Raw genomic sequence first — 25,014 nt, 5'->3', positions numbered from 1 at the left:
GTCTTGTCAAAAACATTTTCACCCTAAACTACCAATTTTACACCCTTCGTCTCCCTTTTCTGTTCATTTTGTTGCTCTTTTTCTTGGAGTTATCCGTGTTCCTGTTTCCTCCTTCCTCTCTTTTCTCCTGCGTCTGCAGTAATCACACCAGTGAGTATCACGCTGAATCAGCTGCTTATGAATTCTCTCCCTCTGTCTCTCTCTTTGAGCCGCGGAGCCTGAAGGTCTAACCTCCAGTTGAACTCCCAAAGCTGTGTGTGTGAGTTTCAGTGCTCTGAACCCTCACCTTTGACCCTCAGTGCATACCTGTCTGAATTTACAACTTAACTCCAACCAATCCACCTTCAACTTTCCTGTTTTGGCAGAATATAATTTCATGTTTTAGTGATGATTACATTTTCTGGCAGAGATCACTCTCACAGAAGGACCAACTTGCTGATTGTCTTATTAAGGAACATTTTGAAATCTGGGGCTGTTCTGCCACAGGTAGCAGAGGGACACCCCCATCCCCCACAAGCTCCAAAAGCTGCTTCGCCCAACGTGGGGCTCGAACCCACGACCCTGAGATTAAGAGTCTCATGCTCTACCGACTGAGCTAGCCGGGCTGTGAACAGACAGAAAAACACTACCAAAAGAAAAAAAAAGAAAAAAGGTCTGGTCATGAGACATAAAGAGAGAAGGTTCTCAGAAGCTACAGACAACAACATATGTACCCAAAAGTCATACTTGAGTAAAAGTAAAACTATTGTGTTAAAATATTACTTGGTTGAAAGACACTTATACGAACAGTACTTGAGCCTTAAAGTTTCTGATATTGAATGTACTTTAATATTATAATAATAATATTTGTCTCCAAATGTAGTGGAGTGGGAGTGTAAAGTAGCAGAAGATGGAAATACTCAAGTAAAGTACAAGTAACTCAAGATTATAGTACTAGAGCAAATGATGTTGCAGCAGTGCTGGTGGATCAGATATAGATGAAAATTCAGGTACAAACTCTTCATGTTGCAGAAAATTGATGCATGACTTACTGCAGTTAGTTGTATAGTTGATAGCCTTTTCTATGGGTGCTGCAAGTTAATACACAGAGGACAAGATAATGTGTCAGGAGTGGGATTTGAACCCACGCCTCCATTTGGAGACCAGAAAGCCCTTTATTGAGGAAGGAGTCAACCCTTGAGTCTGGCGCCTTAGACCGCTCGGCCATCCTGACATGTGAAAGTTGTGAGGTCACAGAGCAGAAAAAGACAGAATTATATGATCTATCTATCTATCTATCTATCTATCTATCTATCTATCTATCTATCTATCTATCTATCTATCTATCTATCTTTTTTCTTTTCTCTTTTTCTTTCTCTTCTTACTCTGAGGCCCCAGTGCCTAAGGCCGGATGTAAGGGTCATTAAGGAGCTGTGTGTTCCTGCGTGCATGTGTGTGTGTGTCTGTGTGTGTGTGTGCACTTCATACTCAAAACGAGGGCACTGGTCGTTCCCCCCTGTCTAAAAAGGAAATACCAAATTACTGAGGGCCTCTCTCTCTCTTTCTCTCTCTCTCTCTCTCTGTCTCTCATCAGTGTTTCACAATATGACCTTTTTGCCAGTTTTGTCCAAATAAAGGGAATAGAGGATTCTTCAGCTCTTACACTGAATAATTAAACTTTTGCATAACAAAATGTCCAACTTTCATCAAGTTAAAGTCATTGTGTGAAAGGGGTTGAGCCAAAATGGCACTTGGAACTTGAGATCCAAGTGCCATTTTGCATCTTAACAATACATTTCAATGGGTGCTTGCTTTTGGCCCGTGGCCCACCAGTTTCCAGTTTCTGTTTGTGCACCCCTGGTCTATATGATGTCATGAGTCACTTGTAATTTCATATATTTACATACAAGGTGACAATGTGTCTTAGTAGCATGTCCAAGACAGTGTAAAATCTCCTTTTCATACATTTTCCAAGTCTCTGTATCTCTGTAACTCTTCTTAAAGATATTCCCTCATTCGATGTTTAAATAACAGTGGTGGAAATGATTGTGGAACATGTCGGTTTAACATCTCCCACAGGTGGTTTACATTTGGTGACCATGAACAACCAAATCGCTAGAATAAATGCTGGAAAATTATGTTTAAACTCAGCGTTTCTTTTTGTTGCAACTTTACATTAAGATTCAGTTTTAGATTTTTCTTTTTGCACAGTGCTGTACTAATTATCTGGTTAGGTTTAGTCACAAAAAATCACTTGGTTGGCCAAACAGAAGGCTGGAGATGTCCCGAGGGCTCGTTTTTGTCGCCACGAACGCAGCTGGAAATTGTCCCGAGGTCTCAGACGTTTCACACATACGAATGTTGAAGCCTGATCGCCTGCAACTCCGCCTCCTGACGTGAAAGTCAGGTAGTAAACATGACATGCTAACGCGGCATGAAATGGTATGTAGCCTATGACACGAATTTCAGAGCATCTGTGGTTTGCAGAAACATTCACTGCTAACATTTATCCTGGTGATACAATGTTTCTCCACCTTGTTGTCTCAGACATCTGTTGATACATGTTGCTTTTTGCGTGATCTTTTCTTCCTTTTCTTGCATGCTGTATTGATTTCAATCCATTTGTGACAAGGTTACCGCCAGCTCCCTGAAATAGAAATGCTGTAAGCGTCTGTATGCTGTCGGGGAGAATGTTACAGTTTTTATTCCAACAAGAGTCGTGATCAGAAATTGTGCTCGGTCCCATATAATGCCTGGAATAAAAAAGCATGTAAAGGATATGATGGATGTGGGAAAGGAGCTAAAGATCAAAATCATGTGACTTTACAACTTTTATCACCCTCTATTTTCCCAGATTTTCACTTTCTAATTTGTCTAGGTTGTAATTATTCGACTAAAACTGTTAATATAAAGAAAATGTTCTGGTTTTTTTTTTTACTGTAAGATGCTATGTTTGTGGCACTAAATGACAGAGATGAAAAGCAGAGATGCACATCAGACATCTCTAAATTTAGATTGAGATTATAACAGAAATAAATGAGGGGAGGAAAAAAGAAAAGTGTTAAAAAAAGAGAAGAAAGACTGAAGGCAAGAGAGGCTGATAGAAAGGAGGCCAGAAAAAGAGACAGCAAGCAAGCAGAGAAGAAAAAGCTGTGCGTGTTTGTGTGTGAGTGCGTGTTTGTGTGTGTGTGTGTGTGTGTGTGTGTGTGTGTGTGTGTGTGTGTGTGTGTGTGTGTGCTGGAGGTGTGCCAGGGAGCCTGCCAGCCAGCAAGGCTGAGCTGGAGGGCCCCTGCTGGGGGTGGAGGGTTCAGGCGAGCCCCCTGCCTCCACCGGCCTACTGGAGCATGCTGGGAAAGAGTGAGAGAGGAGGGAGGGAGGGAGGGAGAGGGGGGAGGGGAGATATGGGGATAGAGAAAGAGAGACCCCGAGAGAGCAAAAGGAGAGGGGATAGAAGGAAAGAGGTGGAGACAGGCAGACAGACAGCCATGGGCGAATGAGGAGGAGGAGGAGGAGGTGATGTTGATGTAGAGAGAGAGGTAGAGGAGGTAAACCCAGAGCTGGAATGTGAGAGGAATGCAGGGAATGGAGGAGTTTTCCTCTGGCTGGAGAGAGAAGAGGAGAGAAAAAGAGAGTTGGAGGAGGAGGAGGAGGAGGAGAAGGAATTGGGAGGGAAGGGGATCCTGGAGGCGCTGCAAAGCACTCCTCTAATTTATTCCCTCCCTCACTCCTTCACTTTAACTCCTCCTTTGTAGACACTCAACCGATCCAGATGTGCTAGGTGACTTTTTCACCAGGCACTCAGATCTGTTACAGATATTAACACGACTGATCGCGTTCGTATTCTCCTCTTGAGCCATTTATCCACATCAACACAGATGGAAACCCCAACAGCGAGATGTGGCCTATTTCTTCATTTTAACATTATTGAAGAGCACCATGAATATTCTTTTCCATGCTTACTTGTGTTTAGATTCACATGGTTTATTATACATAAGCATATCTTTAAGGAGCACTGGTCAAAAGTGGAGAAGGGCCAGTGATATAAAAGATATTATAGCAATATGAATGTTTTTTGTGTTTCTTGTAAAGGAATATATGCATAGCATGAAACAACCTTGTACAACTAAGCTGTAGTGTGAGGGGGTTAAGCTTTTTGAGTGTCTGCCTGCAGAGACACTGTGTCTGCCCCTGTGTGTGTGTGTGTGTGTGTGTGTGTGTGTGTGTGTGTGTGTGTGTGTGTGTGTGCGAGCACGTTGTGATCTTCTATTCCATGCTGTGTTCACTTAAAAGACAGACCCTTTAAATATGAATAGCATCGTCACAGAGAGACAGGAGTGTGTGTGTGTTTTCTGTATGGGTGGTCGCAAAGGTATGTGAGGAGAGTGTGAGTGTGTGTGTGTGTTTGTGTGTGCGTGTATGTGTGTGTGTGTGTGTGTGTGTTGCTCCCCTTTGCTTTCCTGTGATATTTCTGCAGCTACCTTTTGCACCTTCTTCAGATTTCTGCACGTTCACCCTCAGATCTCTACATGTGCAACACATCAACATTTACGATCTCGTCTCTACTCACTCGCATTTCCTTGTTTCCTTCCTCACTCTTGTTCAGTCCCTCCTTTTTTCTCACTCAGTTACTTAAATGACATTAAGGTTTATGAGAAACATTATTGCCAAAGCAGTGAATGTAGAGATGTTCTATGTGGATAGGATCTTTGTTTGAAACCTCCATGAAACTCTTTTTAATCCCACACATCCTCATACCTAAATGACTGAATAGGCTTGAATTGCCTCTCAAGTGGTCACCAGCTGATATAGAATTATGGTTTTTATGGGACTTTTCTTCCTTCTTTCAATTCCACTGAAAGACTATCTGGTTTTACCTCCTCGGGCATCTAAAAATGACTCAAATGAAAAAATTATGAAGGGAAGTATTACTCGACTGAGCTGCTCACAACTCAAGGACCAACATATTCTCATACCTAAATGACTGAAAGGGTCAGTTGCCTTTGTCAACATATGGTTAACGTTGTGAAGTGGCTGTTTGGTTAGGTTAAGGAACCTAAAGTACTTGGTTATGTTTTGGAAAAACTCATGGTTTGGGTTCAAATAACTAAGTTACGTAACCGGGATTCCACGGTCTAATCTGTTTTTCACCGAAGCGGACAGCAACTGCATAGAGCAGATCAAGCGAGGCAGGAAATTAGACACAGGAACAGCATAAAGCATCTGTCAAAGCATCCGTCAAATTTCAAAAACACCCTGTGTAGACTCGAGATCAATACAAAGTCAGAAATATTAAAAACATTTAGCTACGTAGCCAACTCAACCATGGTAGAAGTTAGAATAATCACGAAATGAACACAATCTGAAACAGTCGCAGTTCGGTTAGGTTAAGGCACAAATGATACTTTGGGTTCAAATAACTGACGTAACTCATATCACGTAATTTGTGCGACATGAGTTGCATCATTTACCGTTCACTTATTTATGTTACATTAATGAAAAACAAATCACTCAGGATTCTCGGTCACAAAAGGAGCGCGAACCTTGGTCTCCAGAGGGAATGTTCTTGAATAACCCAACCAAGCCCAGACTCGGACTTTCCCGCTCTTTATACTGCTGCGTTAGAGGGATCGCTTCAAGACGTGATGCTGGAGGGGTTCCTACAGCATCAAACTGCTGTATTTCACGCATTGGGAGTGAGAATGGCCTGAAGCTCATAGTTTACCCACTTTTATATTCCCTACGACAAAAACACCACAGTTAATTGAGTTCATATTCAAATTATACTGCTAAAGGATAAACTAGCTGACTTGAAAAATATATAATCACCAATTTCATCTCTCTCTCTCTCTCTCTACACGGTTACATGTCCTGAAACTTACAACACTTGAAATATGTGCTCTTAGGCAAGACTTTCACAGCTGAAATACCATTAACTGATGATCTTTATACCTCTAAACATAATCCTGTAAGTATAACCTGGAGGTTGTAATCGATCTTTAGGTTAGTGGAGCATGTGGATGTTTTTTAGCCTCTCTCTCTTTTTTTTCATTGTGTTCTCTCTCTTTGTTCCTCTCCATACCTGTGTTTTTTTCTCCTCTTTCTCTCTCTGGTTGTTTTCTGTTCACATATTGGCATGACTGTTGAGTGGTATTGCCAAACCTTCTAAACACAGCAGGAAATCTCTGTTTCTTCCTCTACCTCGCTCTCAGGGGGATTGGTGAGACATTCTCTTATTTGTCCTTTTTTATCTGCGTATGTAGCCGCTTGTGTGTAATATGTAGTGTTTTTTTTTCCATTTTTTTCATTTGTGTGTTGCCTGTACAGCTCTGGCAAAACAAAAGCCTCTCCCCCCCAACCACCACCACCCCCCTCCGTGTCTCCAATCACTGTCTCTCTCATCCTGACAACGATCCTTTTATAGGAGAAAAAAGGGAAAAATGGTGCAGGAATGGAGGGACTGAAGGGAGGGAAGACCGTGTGGAAAAAGGAGGAGGGGGTGGAGATGAAATGAGCATCTGAGGAGGGGAAGGAGGAGGAAGGTATGAGGAGCAGGAGAAAGGGAAGTGGAGATAATAATGAGGGATGGTAAAGAAAAGGGGGGCAGAGAGGTGAGGGGGAGGTGAGAGGTGTCAAGTGTCACATTTACACATGTATGGGAGGGGGCGGGTGAGGGAGGGGAGGTCACAGAGGTAGACTAGCACTGTATGTGGTGACAGGACAGTGTTACCACAAAAATCAATAGGCCTGTCTGCGCTACGGCCGTGTGTGTGGCCGGTGAGTCTGAGCTTTAATTGAAGTCCCTTGTCAGCGCCATAGTAACATAGACTATGGCGCTATCACCTCTCTGACACTGAGCTCCCTGTTCTCTACGTCTTCATTTTCCATTTGTTTTTGTTTTTTTAATCATTTTTCAGCAGGGGATGTGAAAAAGGAAGGAAAGAAAACTTAACGTATTTAGAAATTATCTCCAGTCTTTTTCTTCCTCTTCTTCTTCCTCTTCCTCCAAGAACCACCGTTAAATGTCTCTTATGTTGCATACTAGCATCTCATGTTGAAGACCATTCTGCCATGTGTTCTGAAGTGGTCCCAGCGCCCTTCTTTGAGAGGGACAGGACTTGGTGAATCATACAAATGGGGAGAAGGGCGCTGTATTTTTGGCAGTCTTAAAGTTCAAATCCTGCTTTCTCAACTCCACATAGCTGGTCAGTCGCAGCATTAAGTTGTCATGCTTCTTGGATTGTCTGTTTTTGAAAAGTTAGTCCTGGTTCTGCCATCAGTGAAAAGTGAAAGAAGGGAGTTTCAGATATTTGCCCCTTTTACCCAGCAAGGTTCGAGGCAGGAATGTTGCGCTGTTATTCATCTCGCCATTCTGTATAAAAGGGACTAAGATGGATTTGTGGGTCATTGTTGTTCCACTGCTAAGCCGACAGCGGAGGAAGTAACACCGCCAAATTGATGTCTGTATAGAAAGAGTGAGAGGGTTAGCCAGCAGGACGGGACAGGGGTGTTGAATATAATTTTTGATAACAATACGGTACGACAAGATACGACACAATACGATATGACACGATATGACACGATTCGACACGATGTGATACGATACGATACGATAGGAAGGTCTTTTTAGCAGCAGTATTGTTTGATCTCTGTGTAAAAAGGGCTACTGGTAAACTATCTATCACTCACTAGATCATCGATTGGCCCGATGAACCCAAAAGTCTCTCTTTGTGCATTACCACCACATCTGAGGTACTGAGAGGATTAGGCAAATTAGGCTAATGATGGATTGGAAGCGACAACTTTGTTTGTGACTTGATATTCTTTGCAACTTGCTGTTGTGCGACTGTCTGATGTTTTACTGGATGATGATGAGCAGAGAGTTTAAGACGCTAGACTATCAAGATGCTTTGTCTCCAAATTAGCTTTTGTCTGCTGAGTGTTTTTTCCTGGTTAATCTTCTGCTTTAGTAGATAAGTGTGTTGAATAAATTAGCAAATTAAGGTTCGTTTTGCTCACTTGCCTGCTCCCTTGTTAGTCAACTCTTTTAACCCCACTCTTGATAAGCCTTGTCTGGTAATCAGCTACAAAACATTTAATACCAGGAATTCCCATCCCTTGTCTTAATATTTATACTGGGAACAAGCAGTGCCTTCTTACTCTCTGAGTTAATACTTAAGCTGTCCAGTGCTACAAACTCCAGCCCAACAGTTCCTGGACCGTTACAGTAGGAACTTTTTTTGGTGCTTAGAGTACAACAGAGGAACCAAAACTGGAACTTGATCCCAACAATCAAATTGAAGGTGAAGTTTCGGGGCTCATGGAAAAGTTTCTGGGGTCGAGATAGGCCACAGGCTGCTCTGTTACCTTGGTGTTCATTCTGTTCTACCTGTCTTTACCTGTTCAGATTGTCCCATTGCCAACCTCCTAGCTCTTGCTCGCCTTACCCCTCAGAATCTGACGTCTGTGAACTTGCCCTTTGACAAAGCAAAGTCAGTTTCGCTACACCTGCTCTGTCTCCCGACTGTGCTTTCGGATCTGTATTCAGTTGTTACGGCTCGCTTGCTACAGCCGAGCTCCTCTCTCCTCGTCTTTTTTTTTTTTTTCTCGCTTGTCGATCTTGCATTTTCAGCAGTTATGGAATGAAATATTGATAGATTTTTTTTTCAGGGAGACACTTTCCCATTGATGTAACCGTACACCAAGGACACAAAACATGAAACATAAAATACACACAAGGACACAGAGAACGAATAGAGCGGTAAAGGACTTTTGCTGCTTGTAGATAAAGTCTGGAGAAACTTGCGGTCACGTGTGAATGCGTGTGTGCATATGTGAGGCTGATCAAACTGGTCTATTTGTCAGAAAAGCTCTGGAGAGACCGCTTTTCTGACAAAGAAAGAGAAAAGAGTTTTGATTTAACATTCATTCCTTACATACGCCGTTCATATAACATTCATGCCGTAGCTGAGAACACTGGAACATAAATTGGAATAAGCAAAAAAGAGAAGAAGAAAAACAGGCTTTGCTTCAAAAAGTCTCCTTCTGTTCTGACTCCCTTCCATCTTTTCTTTTTTTCCTCTCAATCGCTCAATTTTTTCTCCTCCGTCATTTCTCTTCGGCGGCGTCCCTCCCTCATCACCCTCTCTGTCATCCATCTCTTCTCAGCCTCTGTTTCACTTTGACTCCCCCTCTTTTCTCCCTGTTTGTCACACACACACACACACACACACACACACACACACACACACACACACACACAAACGAAGGCATGCTGACACTTAAACTAAGTGCACTCACACACACCCTATTCCCTTACTCCCTCCTCGTACCACCCACACAGAAATGAGGACACATACAGGCCACAAAACACACACACACACACACACACACACACACAGGACCCCCCGCCCCCCCACAGAGTACTTTCAGCACTTTCTTCTTTACCATACTCAGCAAGATCAGATGTCAACTCAACTGACACAACACACACAGAGGCTGTATTTTTCTTTTCACCACGCTCTGTTTCCTCCTCCCTCTTATAGAATATATGCATTTTTAAAAGCCCTCCGTCACACACAGACACACTCACACAGAGCGAGAAAAGCTGCGTTGCGGTCGTGAGAAGAAAAAGGTGAAGAGACGTGGATATTTTGGGGAGTCATAGAGAGGAGATAGGGGTGAAAAAGAGGGTGGGAGAGGTATAAAGGGATGAAAAAGGAGAACGTTAACAGACAATATAGCGATCAAAGATACAGACATGATAGCCAAACGTTAGGCCACACACGGAAACTACAGCACGCATGCAAAACACACACAGACAAACACAGACGCACAGTGAAACATGAATAAATGATTTTCATGCACTGACAAAACCACCACGAGCCAAGACACTCTCACACACATGCACTCAATGTGTGTTCACATGTTTGGCAGCAAACACAACACACAGCCACACACACACACATGCACGCACAATTAAATGACATGCATATTTTCATGCAGGCAGCATGCGATGACACGGACATGGACACGCACACGGAAACACAAGCTTCCCCTGTTCTTACTGACATGAGAGTTGTTCGGCATTACACGCACATACACGCCTGTCACGGTCACATACACAATACATGGAGGCGCTTTACATAAACGGTGTATGTAGCTCAATCAGTCATCCTTTACATGTCTGCATACAGGTTTATGCTAAAGCTACCCCCATTTTTTTTTTTACCTTTTATACACATAATTACATCCACAATCAGATGTTAACAATGAAACACATCTGGCTTACTTTTGTCACACAAGTTTGCAGGTTTTTTTCTTAGAAAATGACCCAAGCCGTTTTGTTGATTATCAAAATAACTGGCGAAAGTGTCGGCTTGTTTACTTCCTGTCTGATAATCTTGTTTTTCCTCTGCTCCCAGATCAGCATTTACTTACTTACTTATTCATAAAAATGGTAACCAACATAGAAAATATAATCGAAGCAGTAATAAGCTGTTTGCTGCTTCATATTTACTATCGCTCCTCTATTCACATTCAGGCTCTTATGGTGTGCCGAGGCTGTAGCAGCTTAAGTGCCTTGCTCAAGGGCACAGTGACAGTAGCTGGCGAGGTAATGGAGAGTGGTTTTCATTCATTCGTTCGGCAGCCTTCCAGTGAAAACCGCACAACTTTCACCTTTAGGCAAAGACTGCCCCTGATATATATTTAAGTGCAGGCTGCCGTCGGCTACACACACATACACACACATACACACACATACACGGGGCAGCATGGCCACACACCATGTGTACGAGCCAGATTTGGCTCCGTCCTCATGTCTGCCATACGGTTGATTCCTCCCCGCTGTGCACGCCCTGCAGGCCAAACACACAGCACTCCATGTGTGTGTGTCTGTGTGTGTGTTTGTGTGAAAGTAGGAGGGAAAGCGGGAGAGAGAGAGTAAAAGAAGGAGAAGGAAATATGCAGCCAACAGGCCAGTAGAGAAGGAGGAGACAGTAACGTGTTTCAGAGGAGAAAATATATTGCTCACACTCATGAACTGTTAATGTTGTTTTTCTGGTCATGACCTGTTATAAAATGGATGTGTTATATACTTTGGGTGGGAGAAAATTTGTTTTGTTTCTCGGCATGTGATTTGATGGAACGTGTTTGTGTTGTCTCTTATTTCGATATTGGAAAATGTTCAGGAAAGTGAAAATTGCCACAGAAAATAAATCATCAAAGACTAATTTAGGCTGAAATTCCTTTTTTTAAGAAGCTTGAAAGGCTTTTAAAAGACTCTGTGTGGCTAAAAAAACGTCTCTTCTTCTGCATGTTGAGCTTCCAACCCTCAAAAAAGTCCCTCAAAGAGAAGGGACAAGACAGGCTTTTCCTTTAGTCTGCGCAGACATTGTTCGGTGTTGTGTAGCAGAAAGCAGCTGTCTCAGTGACCATTCATTTTGAATGGAACTATTGCCAACCACACAACACATGTGTTGTTATGAACCTGTCTCTATGTTGTCTGTTGGCTTTGCCAGCATGAAATAGTGATTTGAGCGATGCAGTTGGCACTTCATTGCAGGACTGTCTTTTGGCCTTGTAACTGGTAGCATTTAAGCTGCAATGAAATCACAATTTTATACTTGAAATAATTAGATATATCAATAAGAACAACAACATTGTAAGATCTTCTATACTGAGGTACAATACAGGAGAACAAGAGTGGACTGCTTTGCTGCGTCACTGAAGAGGGACAGCTTTTCAAAAATAACCTGAAAACAGCTTTTTTAGACTTAAACTCAAATCATATTTGCACAACTGGGTGTAAATTTAGTCAGTTGCACATGTCTGTGAGTATCAAATTAAAAGGGGCACGTCTGCATGCAGCATGAGATGTTTATGATCGAGTGGACTATATGGGTAGAACATATGCTCACTGCAGAGTCTACCTGATGTCACTATGTTGGTGTTGCTTCTTGTATTAATGTTATTGCATCTGACCAACCATGCCATGGTGATGTCATAGCGTTACAACTCGTGTTTGGTGTTCTTCCAGGAGCATCAGAACAAATGTCGCTCCAATTACGGGAAGACAAATCATTTCTATTTCCATGAAAGCAACAAAGGCCACGCTTCAAGCAAACTGTTATGGTTTCATGGGTTGAGTACAGGCCTCTCACCGAGGAGTCTCACACGCTCATATCCCAACTGGAACATATTAACATATTGTTCGCTTATTTTTTTCTGTTTCTTTTCAGTTTTCCGTTGCAGTTTGGTCAGGTTTAGGCAACAAAGATACTTGGTTGTGTTTTGAAATACATGGATTGGGTTAAATTATAACCTTTCACAACGTTTAATACTTGACACAAAGGGGTTAGATTTGAGTCAGTGTCTCCCATGTGCGGATTTTGTTGGTCTTTAACCTCAAATCGCAAAGAGCCATGACATTACAAAAACATGATCAGTCAGTTGCAATTATGGTCCTGGAGCAACATTCATTAATTAACACCGACGGCGATATCAGAATATGCCTCATCGCACATGTGTCAACACTTCCGCTTAGCCAGACACCCAATGTAGTATAAACACAACCCAGAGCACATCCACTTTTCACCCTGCAGTCCACATCCGGGGCCATTTTTGAGTATATAAAGATCTTAAGCCAGCTTAGTGCAGGTGTAGTCTAACACTCAGCAGAGCAGCTAGGTTGTGTATATCCCACATGTTTAAACTCTTCAAGAACGACGCTAAAACGCTGGTGAGAACAAATATAGAGCCGGAATGAACTGTTTCAAACAGCTATGCACATATTTCATTCACACGTCGTGAATCATAGAACGCCATAAGATTAACATACAGCACCCACATGCATGGATTCTTTTAAAATGTATAAATGTAAAGCGACGAGAGAAAGACAGAGAAGGCAAAATCACAAGGTGAACAAATGTAGGAGATAGAGAGAAGAAAAGGAGGGAGAAAGACAGAAAGAGAGAGTGAGGGCGGATAGACAGCAGTCTCTGAGAACCTGCATCGACAAGCTCAGTCAGGCTGCTTTTGTGAGAGAGAGGGAGAGAAAGCAAGGATGTTTTGACAGCTCGGAGCCATCACAGCAGCAGAAGGCAGGCGGTGTGTGCGTGTCTCTGTGGGTGCAGGTGTTTGTGTGTCTGTGCACGTACTGTATTTGTGTGTGTGTGTGTGTCTGCATGCACACAAAAGACTAAAGGCAGAGACAGACAGTGACGTTTCTTCTGATTCAGAGACAAAGGGGGAAAAAGGAAGTCTAGCACAGAGCCTCGATGAAGGACAAGTAAAAAAAAAAAATAGAAAGATGTGAGACTGTATCTGTGTGTGGTGTATATAAATGTGGGTATACATATTGATATGTGTCAGGGCGCCTGCCAACGGGTCCCATCATACATCATTCTGGTCACGACAAGTTAAACCTCCTTATTAGAGGGCAGTTGATGAGAAGACAGTGTCTCCATATTGTTTTAATGGTATTTTTACCCGTTCTGCATTACTTCATCATTGTAAATGAAGAGCATACAGCCATACATAAATCTTTACCAGCCTCGCCCCTGCTTCACCTTCACACAGCTCCACGCAGTCACACTGGGAGCTGCCCTGAACAAACACAGTCTTCTGCAGCTGCCACTGAGCAGCTCAGGAGCAGTTGGAGGTGAGGTGTCTTGCTCAAGGGCACCTTGACTTGACTGTAGGGTGTTTTTTTTTCTCCTTTTAAGCACACGAGAGGAGACTCATTTACCTCACCTGCACTTTTACAGCCAGTCTCGGGATTTGCACCATTGACTTTCCAGTCACAGACGTGCTACTTTTGCACTGATGCCTTCAGGCAACATGAATAGTCTTTGTGAAAATGCTGAGTGATGAAATTAAACCTGTAAAGACAGATTTTTTACCACAATTATTATCCCCTAATACGTTGATATGGCTAACCTTTAAGCAGTTGGCTATTTACATATTCAGGAGCAGCATTAGCCTTCATTTTCTGGCCACCTGAAGAATGTCACACCAGTATTTACTCTCTTTTAGCTTCTGTTTTGGTCTGACAGAAATATCTCCAGCTGCTAAATGCCCGACTATGTTCACCAGCTATAGCTCACTTATTTTTGTCTTTGTTGTTTGATGCTGAGCAGTTAGTGTACAGTGAGGTTTTAGGTTTAGGTTTAGGTCTAGTTTTTTGAGGAAAACAGCTCCTTGCTGGGGCAAAAAACGACTCTATGAGAGCGATGAGAGTGAATCAAAACAGTGGAGTTGGCAGCTAGTGCTGTATTTAAAGCTCAGGCTAGTGCTTAGGGTACTGCAGTTGTGCGATAATTCTCTGAAAACCCTTCAAGTAGATTCATTTCTTGATCAATGGATTTGTTGTTTGGTCTGTAAAATGTCAGAAAACGGTGGGAATTGTAGATCAGTGTTTCCCAAAGCTCAAGATGACACCCTCAAATGTCTTGTTTTGTCCACAACCCGAAGATATTCAGTTTCAGGTCATTAAAAATTACTCCAATTACTGCCGATTTCCCTAAAACATTGACTTTATGTATTCAATTACATATAAAATGGATAACTTTTATGTATAATGTAGCAGACTACGCTTTTGAAGATGTGTCATCCGTGTGACCCAAAACCGGGAGATTTTCAAAGCAGCTAGCCGCAGTTAGTAGCTAACTCAAACTCGAACCACGTCCTACTTCAGTTCAATTTCTCTTCTGACACATCTCTGATCACACAAACACGTTGCTCACATCAACAGCCATTGTTCACATTATGTTGCATACTATGCACAGCTACTTTGCATGCATTAGCAGAATATGCACCACTCGGTTCACAGTTAAGTAAGCCATGCAACGTATGCTGTTTGTCGTGCTAGCTGCTGACATTGTTGTTTAACATCCCACACCCTTCATGCTAATGTTAGCACGCTATCTAAACTCCTCTAATCATCTTAAGGGCCATTCTTGTGGATATATTTCAGGATCTCTGTGTAAAAAGGGCCACACTCTATCACATATGGCAGTTTGTGAAAATTCAAATTTATCAGGTTTGCACAAGACGCTGAGTTTTCTACTGGCAGTCCGTCTCATACGTTCTCATTGTTTCTGCTGCCAGACAGCCACTGCACAAGAGCAAATAGGCAGAATGAGTGTTTTCTGTTTGACGTGTGTGTGTGTGTGTGTGTGTGTGTGTGTGTGTGTGTGTGTGTGTGTGTGTGTGTGTGTGTGTGTCAGAAGGAGGATGGTTGTCATTTTAAGAGGCCAAATGATGTGTGTGGGTGTGTGTGCATGCTTTCATGTGTGTTAACAATGTACCCTCGTGTCCCCCTGTGTCAAAGCCCGGCTAAATCAAGTCAACCATGCTGCGTTTGTGCGTGTGTGTGCGTGTGTGTGTGTGTCAGAGTGTATGTGCCAGGCCAGATCAATATGAACTAATCAATAGGAGAAGACAGCTAGAAGGACCTTGGGGACGGCAGATACACACCTGGTGTACGCACACACACACACACGCACACAGCCTCTCTTTGTATTCCGTCCTCAGTTTCACTCTTTATCTTCTCTCGCTCCTCCTCCCATGTCTCTTTCTCCAAGCCTCTCTATATATTGGTCTCTTTTTAAAGTCTCTTTCTCACACAAACACACTAACGATCTCACTCATTTCTCTTCATTGCAATTATAAACAGTCACTGCCTCATTTTCCTGCTCTTTCTCCTCTTTCCCTCTCCCTTTGCTTCTTCTCTCCGTATCCAAAACCAGGTTTATTTTCTTGGTTAGAACAGTAAATGCAGATTGCTACTTCACACGTCTCTGTCTTCTCTGAGACAATATTTTTAAGAAATCAGGTCTGACTTTCCAACCATGACTCACACGACTCAGTATTAGAGACCCGCTGCGTTCCAGTAGCAAACAAACCTGGTGCTGCTGCTTTTTTTTCAAGTCCGATCCCATCTGTCGACGCAGCAGTGGAAAGATGAGGTCTGTGCCACTCTGCGGTGAGGAAAGTTCAGCTGCCGGCACACATCTGCGCGCAGGCTTCAGCACATGTGCTGCATTTCATGTATACTGCACACTCATAATGCTTGACAGAAATTCAAACATATGTATGGAAGCAAAAACAAGCCATTTAGTAGTTAATTTCATTTGTTTTCTCGAGATCTCTTGTTATTATCTCGAAATAACAACTGCCGTTTTCCCGAGATAACGGGATCATTTTCTCGAGATAACGAAACTTTGTTTTCCCGAGATAACGATATAATTAATTTGAGATCTTGAGGAAACAAAACGATAGTGTAGTATATTAAATCATTGCAGGAAACATCATTCAGTGTAGCAATGTCAGAGGAGCAGGAGCATATCGATCACCGCGTCACATATCTTTTCAATCAAGGCCTGACACAGGCTGAAATAGCACTATGCCTTGCTATTACAGATAATATACACATTAGTGTGCGTAATCTAAAAAGACGGTTAGCAAGGCTTCAGCTATATCGGCGGCGCAATCTAAGTGAGCCTGATGTCGTCGTTAACTACATAGCTGACCAGCTACGAGGTCCCGGGCGTCTCCGTAATCTCAGGCCTATCATATCACGGTCATTATCTCGAGATCGCGAATTGATTATATCGTTATCTCAGGAAAACAAAGTTTCGTTACCTTGAGAAAATTATCCCGTTATCTCGAAATGGCAGTTGTTATTTCGAGATAATAACTCGAGATCTCGAGAAAACAAATGAAATTAACTCGTTATCACGGGACAACGGAGGAAATAAAATGTATGAATGCATGGCCCTTTAGGGCTTCCGTACCATTATGATTTCAGTTCTTATTTAAGTTTACATGGTTGAAATTCCCCTCCCCTTTAAATGTATGTTTTGACTATTTCTATTTGCTTAAAGGTTTCTTTTTCCTGGTTTAGTGTCTTCTTTAAATTGTATCATGTGACTGACAGAGTGTAATCTGATAGGAAGATTTTGTGGACATTTTTGGTCTTAAATTTCCCTAACCCACAAATCTATTATGAGTAACTTAATTTGTGTCTGGTAAATAAGTAAATAAATAAATACAATAATTTAAAATAAATAAATAAATAAAAATGTATGAAAAGTTCAAATGAATTAAATATATTATATATTTTTTTAAATACTGGACACTAATTATTTGAGTTTGTGAATCATTAGAAAATGTAATGAAACAAAATTAAGGTTTTGACGTTGTATAATTTGTGATTAACTACTGCAAATGTCAAAAACGGAAATTCAAACTACACAGTGGGCATTTGATTCAAGTTCTTGCAGCCCCTTGTTGCTTCCATACATGTACCTCTTCTGTAAAACTATAAATATCTCAACAGCTATGGGATGGATTGCTATAAAGTTTGGTACACAAATTAATTCCCCCCTCAGGATGAATTGTAATAATTTCATCATCCCCTTACTATTTATAGCTCCAACAATAAAATGGCATCAATGCAAACTGTTAGGATATTTCCCAGCATGAGTCTCAGTTTATAGATCTGTCTCCTTCACCCTGTGCCACAGACCTCTTACACGACTGCACAGTGTAAATCTTGCTTTTGCCAAATCCTGAATTGGCAGCCTGGTTATCAGGCAGGCACACCACAGCTCTGGTGGGCGCTCTGGGTCTAAAGCACTTTCAGTTCAATTCACTCAACATGCAAATTGAAACTTTAATTCATTTACTGCGAGATAAGAGCGCCACTCTGCCTCAATAATGCCTTTATAGATTGAATATTAAATAACCTTTTAATAGGGATTTTCTTATAGTTTGAATGTCCACTTCCTCGTTAATTGGATTGAATGGGAAGTGACTCGACTCTCAGCTCAGTCAAGTTCAGACCTGTTTGGGCTCTAATTTCTATCAATTCTTTTGAGCTTAAATCACTTCATGCTTCCTTTAATCATCTATATCATATCAGGGCTGTTCAAAATGTATTTTCAAAAGGGTGCAGGCTCAATAAATATTGCTAGGGTGCAAGCTTGGTAAGTTAATACACAGTCCACATGACTTTTTGTATCTGATTTGGCCTTCTATCGATATTTTTAGCTTTCCAAGGGCTCTAAAGATAATTAGAATATTTGGATGCAATCTGATCATATGTTAATGAATACATTTTAACTTTATGTGTAAGGAAATGCACTGATTTTGTTGTAGACGTATTGTGATCATCTTGTCTAAGCTTCAAGCCTCTGGATGGGCTGCGTCAATGACCTGCCCAGTCGGCAGAACAAAATGTCGGTAGTTAAGGTTTCTGCAAATGACTGATTGTTTTTACATTTGTACGTGACATATGTACCATATTAACATTTCAACAATATGTGTCATATCAATTATTGACCTGACTTTCATATCAGGAGGCGGAGGGGATGGTGGTGGAATAAAAGGTGACAAGGCAGTTAATGTCAAGCTAGTCTTTCGAGCTAGCTTCGTAGCCCACAACTTATCTCAAGTTGTGACTGATGATGATTATTTCCTTTCAAAGAGGATGCCGGCATCATTCTTTTCTGCAACTTTAAATAATAAAATGTGGAGTTTGTGTTTTTGGTGTCCACGTAGTTCAGAATAAACCCTTTTTTCACATGTTCCTTCCACCCTTTTCCTTGTCTTTCCTCCTCAATGTTGCTCTCCAAACACTCCTAACATCTACCCCCGCTCAATAAAACCCTAAAAAAAACTTCCATGTCAACATGTTGAAATTTCTCTTTTCTAACGCTCAGTGTTTCCTGTCAAACATGTGTTAAAACCTCACTCGGCTGCAGTGCTTCCGTCTCCCTTTCTGCCCATTTCGGCTGTTTGAGAAAAAGCACGACAAATTTTAAACCGAGTAAAAGGTAAAGAAAAAGTTTCCCTTCATTGATGCCTGAATGACAAGCTGAACTGACAGGAAGGTACAGAGACCAACACAACTGTCTACGCACATGCATTATGCACACACACTTTCAATCACACATGCACAGACAGGAAGCACACATGAGCGCACCACACCTCCCACGCTACCAAAACACTATCTCACCTGACAAATTAGAATGTGTGCGAGCCTGCTGGTTTTTTGACATTGCAGGTATCTGTCACATTTCTGTCAGAGCTTCACGTTGGTTTCACATCAAGACAAAGAAACCCAAAATGAACCCACATGTCATCCTTCTCTCTCTCTCTCAGTCTCTCTCTCCCTGTCCGTCCTCTCCTCGGTCTTTCTCCGCTGGGTATTGTCGAATGAAGCAGGAATATGGAGCACAAGTCAACATCACATGCTGCATAATTCTCAGTCTCCCATTCTAATTGCTGAGGCTTTTCTGAAAAATTCAGCGACGACGTCCATGGTTTGATTGTGAATGAAGCAGGGTCTTATGGTCTCAAATTATAGATTTAGTTTGTTGTTTTTCTCATCCAATCTGCTGGATCTAACATTGATTGAGCGAAACTCCTCTGAATGGCTCGTGCTAAGTGTGTGAAATTGAACAATGATTTGAGGAGCATGGCTCGCATAAAGAGCACAGAGTCTAAGGATGTGGATCAAGGGTTAATGCTAATACAGAATATAATCTCTGGGACTAAGATAGCTATGGTGCTAGCTAAGACAAGTGGATAAATACATGGATTTGTTGCCTGATGAGCAAAAAGGGACTGGGGCGGTAAATGACCTGATAACTGTATGTGATAAATTAATAAACAGTTGAACACCCAGAGAAGCTAATGAGGTATGGGTGCTCAAGTCTACATGCTGAAAAATACACTAAATAAGTGCTGAAATAATTACATTTTGATGAATTGTTTCAGTCCGTACCATTTTGGCCTAAAAATGCTTAACATTCAATATGACATCAGCTTATAAGCATTTTTTATTATTCCTAGTATCATTGTGCTCATGTTGGCATGATGTTAGCATCATGTTAGCATCCATAGTAGCTGCTAGCATGCCTGTAGACTCTTAGTCTTATATTATTTTTCTGACATTTAATGGACTATTAATCAAGTAATCAAATAAGTAATCACCAACTGATTGAGTGTTAATAATGTGTAAAAATATAGCATGTACTGCGTGTTTCAAGAGAAGTTCAACCCCCTGGCCAGGACTGTTCCAGTATAGAACAAGAACTAATTGTAATCCACCCACTTCTTCTTTTTTTTTCAGAGAAAAACCATCAATAATTAATCACTCAGGGGTTGGATGATGTCACTGTTCCTCCTTTGCTGCAAAGTTCGACTTTCTGAGAAGGAAAGAATTATTTCTGACCTTCGCCTAAATTCTTACCTTTGTAGAAAAGCAGCTCATTACTTTCTGAGGAATGTGCAGCAGAGGTGTGTGCGTGCCTGATGTCCAACTGAAAATAATTAGCTGGTCTGTTGGGCAGCGAAGTCTGAGCGAGGCAGACGCAGGATTTCTGCTTAAACTTTTAATGTGTGTGTGTGTGTGTGTGTGTGTGTGTGTGTGTGTGTGTGTGTGTGTGTGTGTGTGTGTGTGTGTGTGTGTGTGTGTGTTGTGCCAACCATTGTTGAATTTCAGGCAGATTTCTGTATTTTGGACGGGTTTGGTGTGTGTGTGGGTGTGTGCATGTGTGCCCAGACGGTATTTTAACATGGCTAGCTGACTTCTAGCAGCCCACAGTTAAACAGTGACTCACAGATTCCTCTCTCTCTCTCTCCCCCTCTCCCTCTCTTTCTCACCAACCTCACTTCTTCCTCATCTGCTTCTCCCTCGATTCTTTTTCCTCTCTCTCTCTTCTTTTTTTTTTTTTTTTTACCACATTCCCCCTTTCTCCTTTCTCTGCATTTCTACCTCCACTTTCTCTCTCTCTGCAGGTTGGGTGCTGACTATAGCAGACTTTAGGACAGAGGTGGTTTTTCCTCTGCTCCTCCCCCCTCTTTTCTCCAACTGTGCCAGCCCTTAACCCAGTAAGTTACAGTATGACCATACCATGCTCACACTCCTTACTCCTAGCATGATTAGAAATGTGTTTTATTGTCTTATTTGGATGTCTTTGTGGTTTCAAATCCCAAAAAAGGCCTCACAGAATGCAATCAAACTCATTTTCTACAGATATTTTAGTCTAAATTGCATTCCTTAAGCTTAAAAACCTGAACTACCCCCTTAATGCTCCACCTTTGAGAAGCAAAAGGGGGAACGGTACAAGGGACTTAAATGCCCCTGGTCTGCATAATCGGGAAATACAGTACACACACATGTACCAAGACTTAAACAGGGAAGGTCGTTTCAACATGAGAGACGCCCAAAAATCAAAAGCAGTGCCAAATGTTCTTGACTGGAGCTGCTGATAAAAAAGTTTCCTGACACACACACACACACACACACAGCCCCCGAGGGCCCCTGGGACTTCAAAGAGCCGTCTACTGTACCTCAGCGACACCTCAACACCAGGTGCCGCAGAGAGGAGGAAGGAGGGTGGGAGTGGAGGGTAGAAATGGAAATGGTGAGGAAGGGGGGGAGAAAAAGAAAGAGGGAGACCGTGGGCATGAAAGGGAGAAAGAAGTAAAGCTGGAGGTGGAAGGAAGGGGTGAGTCGAGTACTGAATCGGGGGGAAAAAGAGGGACGTAGGCAAGTGGAGATGAAGAGACAGGAAAGAGAAAAGGCTTCAAAATTAGGAGGGAATAAGTTGAGATGAAATGAAGACGGGGATGAAAGCAGAGCAACAGACAGGCAGAGACCTAAAACAGGCCAGAGAGACAGACAGACAGACAGACAGACAACGCAGCAGACAAGGAGTTGCAGCCAAAGACAGAGATGTGGGGGAGGGCAGTAACACTCTGCTGCTAATACCACTGCTGCTTTGTTGTGAAGAACCCTAGTTCCCCTTTTAATGGTGAACTATTCCTTTAATGATAGCAGTAAAATACACTCATGCAAACACACACACACTGCCGTTCCCCTCTGCCTGACAGGAAATGTGGTTCAGAGCACGACGTGACGAGCCGCAGTTCAACTTTTACAACTTACGGTCCTGACGCACACTCGCTCGCACGCCAAAGTTCAAACGAAAAAAGCAGCGTTTATAGCAAGAGAGGGTTCGTCAGTGACCTATATGGGGCACAAATGTGGGCCTTTGTCTAATTTCGGTGCCTGTTAGCTTTTGAATTAACTCGTCTAGGAGCTGTCAATCATGCAGACAGGCAGGGTGTGTGGGTTTGAAGAGAGAATCACACCGAGAGCAAGATATACTCCCAACATATAAAGCCATTCGGTGAGAACTTTGATCACAGCTGCCTTACAGTGCAACGGGTGCACACATTTATGCAAGGCTGCCACAGTGAGACCTATGAGTTGCACGGGAAAAATGTGCCTTGCTCAATCTGTCGGGGGATTCATCCACACGGGGAAGTGAGCCGGGCAGGGTTGCTTTCGTTGTCATCCTCAAGTTCTTGATTTTTCTCTGTGAGCCATGTGGATGAATCATGTCTGAAAGTTTTGTTAAAGTTGCTGGACAGTAAAGTGTGTGGAGTTTTATACATCAGACTCTGAATGAACAATATGTAGTAAGACTTGATCCTGAGTTTGTCTTAAAGGATATTGGTCAACACTTTGGGAAATATGATCATTCCCTGTCGTGCTGACGGTTAAGAAAGAAGATCGATACCACTCTCACGTCTGTACAGTCATGAAGCTACAGCGAGCAGCTAGTTAGCTTAGCTTAGCATAAAGACTGGAGTCAGGGGGAAGCAGTTAGCTCTAAAGCTCACTAATTTATATGTAATATATTGTTTGTTCTATCTGTACAAAACCTTGTGGTGAACACTGCAGCTTGTGTAGAGATGAGATATGACATGCTAGGCTAGCTGTTTCCTCCTGCTTTTGGTCTTTAGGCTAAGCTAAGATAGCAATCTCTTGGCTCCCAGTTCATATTAAATGGATGGATTTGAAAGTGACATCAATATTCAACAAGCCAGTTTTCCCAAAATGTCAAACAATTACTTTAAAAGTGCATTACGGCAATTTTTAGTCGATAACATTCAAAATTAACTGAATTTAAGTTTCAGTTTTGGCATTTTGACATATTGTGTTGCAGCGATATCTACTGAAGCACGCTAACCAGCTAGCCCCAGCTCTTTCCGGTCCAAAGCACCAAACCAGTCGACTATCTTTCTCCAGGAAGTTACATTTTGTTGCTGTGAGAGGATTCAAATGGGTTAAATTGTTGTGCTTCAGATGGAAATGATGGAAAACCCAGAAACTGAATTACATCAGCAGGGTGAGGGTTAGTGGTTTTACTGGATGTGTACAACTGTTACAAAAGGGGAACAAACACTGTGCTAAAAGAGAAGCATGTATGGAAAAATGATGCTCTGTAGTAGCATGCTCAAAGTCGCTACTAAACATTAGCTTTTGGAGATCTGCAGTGATATATTTCTAAAAAAAAATACTGGTAACACTTGTGTTCAGTGTTTAGTCCACAGTTCATTTCCCACAATGCAACGTTAACTTGCCCTGCATACAATAGAGTGATATATCATGCTCTGTAACTACATCGTGCTGAACAGCCAGCAGGGAAACTCCAGAGCTTAATTCACACACAGCTCTCTCTATTCAAAATGCAAATTGAGACCGCAACTTATACAATAAGGGACGCGTTTGCATTCCCCTCACAGATTGTTTCATCGAGAAAAGAGCTTCAGTATTTCAGAAGCGGTGCTTCACAGGTGGCCTGCACCACCTCCAGTGACTCCCAGGAAGACAGGGAGGCAAGGTGACCTAAAACATGACAACCCCTCCACCCTGCTGATGTGTCCTTGAGCAAGACACCAAATCCCCCCGCAGCTCCAGCAGTGGGCTCCTGGAGCCGAGCCTGACCTCTGACCTCCCTGTGGAGGGTGGCAGACAAAAAGAGATTCTCCCGATGGGGATTAATAAAGTATCACATTATCATTTGAATGCAGCTGATTGTATCTTTGTCAGTCTTCATTTCAGCCCTCGGTCGAAACGCGTGATATGACCTTGTCACGGTAAGTCTCCTGTATCTGTCGGGGAAAAGGTCTGCAGACCCAAATGTCAAATGATAAAGGAACAGTCGTCCGCGTTGTACGCCTCCTACCTCTCTGTTCGTTTATCAGCATTCAAGCGCCAATTCATTACAATGTCACACCTCCTTTCGAGTTTACTTCGACTTCTTTACCATGTTTGTTGGCGGTGTTACAATAGTGCTGCGTAGGCAAAACACACATAAATGGCTGTAAAGTCTACATACTATTCTTTCTTTGGTTTTCACGACGATTTTCAGATGTTTCCGGGAGAAAACGACACACAAAATGTCACAGGCAAATCTTTCACATCTCTGTGTGCACTCAATGCAGCGTTATTGCGCAAGACCAAGGGCCAGCTAAAGCAAACTTAAGAAACAGCAAATACTGACGTTCTCCCTCTCTTTCTTTCTTTCTCTGTCCTCTTTCTTTCTGTCTCTCTCTGTCCCTGTGGTCAACAATCCCTATGCTGGCCTTTATCCCCAAATCCCCATGGACAGAGAGTCAGGGGAGAGAGAATGCTTAAATGCTTTGAATGATGGTGTGGAATGCTAAAAAGTGTGTGTGTGTGTGTGTGTGTGTGTGTGTGTGTGTGTGTGTGTGTGTGTGTGTGTGTGTGTGTGTGTGTGTGGTTGTATGGGGGAGCAAGGAGGAGTGTGTGTAGGGAGGGGGGTCTCCTGCCTGGTCTAGGATCTGGTATGCGTGACTGAACAAGAGGAGGAGAAAGAGAGGAAAAGAAGGAAAAAAAAATCCCCCACCAAAACCTGCCTTCCTAACTTCTAAAGACAGACAATGGCTACTGACTGGTCTGGCAACCCTCTGTGTGTGTGTGTGTGTGTGTGTGTGTGTGTGTGTGTGTGTGTGTGTGTGTGTGTGTGTGTGTGTGTGTGTGTGTGTGTGTGTGTGTGTGTGTGGTGTCACTTCGCACACAGGACACGTCCTGATGGAAAGCAGAAAGAAGGGAAATCTGCTCTAACCAACTTTAGATCTCATTACTCCGCACATGCGGCCGCACAGACGCAGCTCTGCCACATGTGAAATGAAACACTGCAAAAAGAA

The 25,014-nt window shown here is 42.4% G+C and overlaps 1 protein-coding gene and 2 non-coding genes across 3 annotated transcripts in view; 1 reads left to right on the top strand and 2 right to left on the bottom strand.

Annotated features, from left to right (window-relative positions):
- The window catches only part of wnt5b (wingless-type MMTV integration site family, member 5b), an 83,906-nt gene that overhangs the window by 24,028 nt on the left and 34,864 nt on the right, over positions 1-25,014 (top strand). The window lies entirely within an intron of this gene.
- trnak-cuu (transfer RNA lysine (anticodon CUU)) lies at positions 533-605 on the bottom strand. Its single transcript has one exon. It is a non-coding gene; the product is annotated as a tRNA-Lys (tRNA).
- On the bottom strand, positions 1,103-1,213 carry trnal-caa (transfer RNA leucine (anticodon CAA)). Its single transcript has 2 exons — positions 1,176-1,213; positions 1,103-1,148 (listed from the first exon to the last, which is right to left on the bottom strand). It is a non-coding gene; the product is annotated as a tRNA-Leu (tRNA).

The sequence above is a fragment of the Pagrus major genome, chromosome 14 (genome assembly GCF_040436345.1).
Source record: "Pagrus major chromosome 14, Pma_NU_1.0".
Lineage (NCBI taxonomy): Eukaryota > Metazoa > Chordata > Actinopteri > Spariformes > Sparidae > Pagrus > Pagrus major.
This window is presented reverse-complemented; position numbering and strand designations above follow the sequence as displayed.